General features: G+C 35.0%; 1 pseudogene; it reads right to left on the bottom strand.

The window, feature by feature from the left end:
* Positions 1-647: 647 nt before the first annotated feature.
* On the bottom strand, positions 648-1,830 carry LOC149245413 (peroxidase 5-like; annotated as a pseudogene).
* Positions 1,831-5,597: the final 3,767 nt, after the last annotated feature.

Genomic DNA, 5,597 nt, shown 5'->3' with positions numbered 1-5,597 from the left:
CTAAATTAATAGTGATTCTTACTTTGAAAACTAAAATCTTACTTTTTCAGAAAAACTAATACCTAGTAGTAATCTTTAGCGTGTGTGTATATATATATATATCATAAAATGATGTATTTCCTATAAAATATAATGATCTCTATCTACATGAAACCTCCCCTTTCACATGCATTAGGATATGTTAGTTTTAAAATATTTATCTAACTAGCGAGAGGAATTGCCTAGAGAGTTATAGAAATTCCGGTCATATTTAGAAAAATCCGGTAAGGATTTTTGTAAATCCAAGTTATAGTTGTTAAACTTCAAAATTTAAGTGTCTTAGACATTTTTGATGGTGCTGAATCCATTTCCACCATCAAAAACACAATTCAAACACTGCCTCAACAAAACTTTTTGAAATTATTTTGCTCGGATTCCAACCACTTGTACCGTCAAACACAATTCCTCCGCCTATGTAAACGACTCCCCAATCAGATGGAATACTCAACAAATGAAAAAAAAAAAAAAAATTATAAAACAAACAATACTAGTAATGCACTAGTGAAATTGCACCCTACTTGGACTAAAAACATAAGATAATTGCAATAAATCATAGTTGGCTCTGGCATGTCCGGTTTCACAGTTCCTTCGCTTCCGTTTGAGTTTGGTTAGTTGACAATCCGGCAATTTTTCCTGATCACCCCCTGCAACCCTGTCAACACATCTATTTCACCCATCTTCACCATTGCCCTTCCAAATTTCTTCCTCTAAATAGATGTGTATTTGGAGTTGATCTTCACCATTCTGACTGTCGATGGACTCGACATCAACGTCGGATCAGAGGTCAGCACTCCACGTTTTACTTGAAGATCAATGTAATATTTATCATCTAATCGTCTGGGTGTCAATGAATCCAAATGCACAGTTGGATCAGAGTTTGAGTTAGAAGTAGGGATTGGGCATTTGGCTTTCAGTGACAAAGCGAATCGAGAATCCATACTGGGGTCCTGATGACCTGTTCGACTGAAATTGTAAAGCCTGTTTGCGCTGAATGAAGAGCAATGAGAAACCCCGATAGAATGCGCCCCTGAAAATATATTAAATTATGTTAAAATACGATTGATGCTCATCATTATCGTTAATCAGTAGCAGTCGGACGGTGACCAATATTTTGCAGCGAAAATTTGTGTGAGTTGGTTTACATTAAATTGTGGAGCAGGGAGATTCCCTGGGATGTCTGATGCTCGAGAGATCCTTCCGTCTCTTCGTTCTGCTGACACTTCCCAAATTAATCCGCCAGCCTGCGGGAATACCAATATACAGAAATATGAATATAAGGATACAGTTACAATATCACAGAGCGATAAAGAGAGGGTATGGGTAGGTGAATTACATGGTGGGCGCTATCTCTTGCAGCAAAGGCAAGGATGTCAGTGCATGAGACGACGTTCGGGCATTTGTCCTCCAAAATGGACTTTACTTCATCAATTATTTCGAATCCATGGAGGCTCGGATTGTTCGCGGGTGATTCCTTCTCTGCTTGATTTCCTGCTGTAGAATCTATCAATATTGATCCATCGCAACCCTGCAACCACCAATGACCAGATTATGGCATGAAATTGATATATACCACTACATATACGATATGTAACTATAAGAATGTATAGTTACTCTCACAAAGCAGTCGTGGAAATGCATTCTGATGAGAGCAGGTGCAACGGCAGGATTTGCGGTCACGGCTGCGCTTACAATTGCCTCCGCCTCAGGGCACCTATCGCGGTAGTAACCCACCTTTAACCCATTCTCATTCTTTACTATCACAAGAGCAGATGACACTGCTACCATTAACATTGCAATATTAACTAAACTAAGCTGACAGCGATGATCAATTGATCGATAGTCCATTTGGAATGCTGGAATCAATTAAAGATGAAGTGACAGACGATTCAACATTGCAATATTAACTAAATTAAGCAGACAACGATGATCAATTGATCGATAGTCCATTTGGAATGATGGAGTCAATTAAAGATGAAGTAACAGACGATTTAGTGTTCGAGTGGGGGGAGCAAAGAAGCAAACAATTTTTTGCGTAATCTGACAAGCACTTGCTGTTGCTGTTGGGGAGAATTGGATAATGGATATGAATGAAAATAGTGGCGCCATAGTAGCCATAGTATTTAAAGGCGTGCCACGTTGGAGAGTAAGTGGGTGGGGATGTATGGCGATGGCAAATTTGACCGCCATATAGAGACACATGTACATTGAAGAAGCAGCACGGTGTCGGGTGGAATCACTCAAATGAACATTTCTCGGTTTCATCCAGCCATTTCTCGGTTTCATCCGGTCGTCTACCGAGGGCGATGAATTGATCGGAGTAGTTGGAATATAAGTAAAAATAATTCAAAAAATTTGGTAGAAGTATTGTTTGAATTGTGTTTTAGGATGGAAATAGATTCATATTATCAAAAATATCTAAAATACATAAAATTTTAAAGTTTAACAATTATACATTAGATAAATTCCTGACTAAATTTTCGTGAAATATGATCAAATTTCCATAACTTTCGGAACGAACTCCTCAGCCTCATTAGACTACTGTTATTCTACTGCTATAATAATAAACTGTTTAACACAAGTGGCAGTGGCAGGCACCTCGAAGTTGACGCAATTTCTTGTTTCCTTTGTCTCACCAAATACATTGAAGGCGCCGCCGGCAGAGAAGTTGTTCAAATAAGACGGCAACCATTTCTGAGGAGGAGTAGTCTATACTGCGACTTTTTAGAATCTGATGTGACCTTTCAATGGATAGATGATCATACATGGCATGCCATAAACAGTTCGACGACCATCTAGGTTTTCCGCCAGTTGTACCGCGCTCGCCGATTTCTGACTTACACATTGAATGTCTCGGTAACTTATTTGTGCAGCCAGCATTAATACAAGACTGCTACTCCCACTCCCATTTGAATTTCACGAAATTGCCTCCCGCGTCAATTTGAATTCAAATTTTACATCTCGGCGCGCATTTGAATATTGCAGCGGCCAAAGCGAGTGGAACTATCATGGAATTCTGTTAGGGTATTTCTTCCTGGACCTCAGACCGGTCGCAACGAGAGGCAAATGGGCATCCGCACACTCTAACTCTACGGAATCTATCATTATTGACTACTCGGTTTCTGGGTACTCGAGTTACGAGAGCTGTAAATTATGGAAAATTTGGTATTTTTGGAGGAGCTGTGGGCATTCAAGTTGGTGAAGTTGAAGAATATATTGGCGTTGGCACAAGCCACAAAGCTTAGACCCCATATTGTTTGTAGGTGCGTTGAGTTAGAAGAGTTGCTACGTATGAAAACGTTGGTATCTTTGGAGGAGTTGCGTTTAGACGGATGTGTGAAGATGAAGAGCATAGGAGGGTTGGCGCAGGCGACAAAGCTGAGGACGCTGAGTGCTCGTTCTTGATTTATGTTAAAAAAATGTGAAAGGCTTTGACTATTCTAAGCCCTTAGAGTTGGTTAATACCCTTGGTTGTTCTTACAATATCCGAGTCTTCGGTGCGGTGTCAGTAAACCTGTAACGCTGAGGATTGGCAAGAATTTTACACGTCAAACAATTTTAATTAAACTTTTGAAATGTTCAAAATTATTATTTAAAATAAATTATGGAGTTGTCTATAATACGACTTTTTGAGATTCGGGTGACGGAATCCGGCGGAAGAAATTGCGATGAAATCATGATTTGTTGCAGTTAAAATGGTTTTTTAACTGCATATTCGGATTCAGCACCCTGAAAAACCCCTGGGACGCTTTCATTGTGCAGAAACTAGTTATCAAACTTCGATTTCAATAAATTACTGCCGGATTTTCACCGGAAAAAATCGCCGGAAAAGCTTTCAAAAAGTCGCGTTAAAGACTGCGGCATAAATTATATTACCGTGCTCATGACATGGCGATTCCTATTTTAGATTCTACGGCATTTTAAATGCGGTCTGACATGGTCGCTCGATACCCAGAGGATATTGATCTCTGTTTTTTTTCCATGACAGTGATATGACGGCGTGTTATATCAAGGTATCGAGCGACCATGTCAGACCGCATTTAAAATGCTAAAGAGTCTGAAATAAGAGTTGCCCTCATGACACTGGTTCAAAAACAGCACTAATAGTTTAAAATTTTAGTATGTTTATTCCTCTCAAAAAGTTTCTATTTCATAAGTTCTCATGGCTCTTGTACAATGTCATCATTAATATTTTAAAGTGCTCTCTGCGTCTCTTCTAATCGGATCGAATAATATCTATTGCTGAAATAAGAGACTAATTGTTCCTTTTACAGTAGAAAAGAGAACAATCTTATACGAAATTATTCCTATAACCAAATATCGGTTGAAGTTTTTTTATTGGTAAACAATCCAAGAGTGTATATTTTAATTTTAAAATAAGTTATAAATAAATAAATGGTTTTTTTGGGTTAATAAACATGTTTTAATATAAAATAAATATTTATCAAATTTTTAAATAATAATTTTTTAATTAAATTTATAAATAAAAGAAAAAAATTAATTAACTTATTTTTTATTATTAAAATATTTATAACTATTCAATAAATTAAACCATAATAGAACATAACCTTATGAAGTAAGAGAACATAGCTATGAATATACTCTTTTGCTATTTAAAAAAATAAAAAAATATAAATTTTTTCCAAAGTAAATAATTAGTTATAAGTATATTTATGGTTGCTTTATTATTTTTTGAAATGATATATGATATTTTTGGTATATTGTGTATATTTATTTTTGCATTAGTGACAAGAACATGTTATTGTAGGAAAAAAATTATAATCAAAATAAAGTAAATAAGAACATAGAAATTTAATTTCATAAAATAAGGAACATATATGGTTATTCTAAGAAAAAATTATAATAAAAATAAAGTAAATAAGAAAATAAAAATTTAATTTTATAAAACAAGTAACATATATATGTGTATGTAATTTTTTGCTTAAAAAAATAGAGTAAAGGGAAATAAAGTTTTTATAAAACAAATGTTTAAATAGAAATATATTTAGTGTTGCTTTGTAATTTTTTGAAATGTTATTTTTTATTTTTAGAATATATTGTGTTATTAATTTTTTTTTTGCAGTTGTGATAATGGAATTTATTAACACTTCCATACTTAGTTATATGTTTCAAGCTTTTGTGTGGAAATTTATCACCTAAACAAGAACTTTGTACTTCACACATTTTCTGCTTTATAGTTGTTCCACATTAGTCTTATACTTAGCCATATTTTGTTAGTGTGCAGTATATAGTCCATAATCTCTTCTTAACACTCCTATATCTTCACACATATGAATGTTTCACACTATGATATTATATACTCTTATAAAATAAGTCTCTGCACATACAAACCATACTTTGTGGAATTTAAAAATACCAATTTTTCTCTCTATGAATATAATTCAAACTCATTTAAGAAAGCCCGATCCTCAAGGTAAAAAGGTGGTGATATGGTGTTCTGAAAATCAAATATTCCATAACACGTTTCCTTGATTATTAACACCAATTATGATTCTTGCATGTCATAATGAAGGTGTTACTACATGAAGGGATGTATTAAT

Source organism: Pinus tabuliformis, chromosome 7 (genome assembly GCF_031772625.1).
Source record: "Pinus tabuliformis cultivar Carrire ecotype Pingquan chromosome 7, CPIR1, whole genome shotgun sequence".
Lineage (NCBI taxonomy): Eukaryota > Viridiplantae > Streptophyta > Pinopsida > Pinales > Pinaceae > Pinus > Pinus tabuliformis.
Note: the sequence above shows the minus strand (reverse complement) of the source record. Positions and strands in the feature narration are given on the sequence as shown.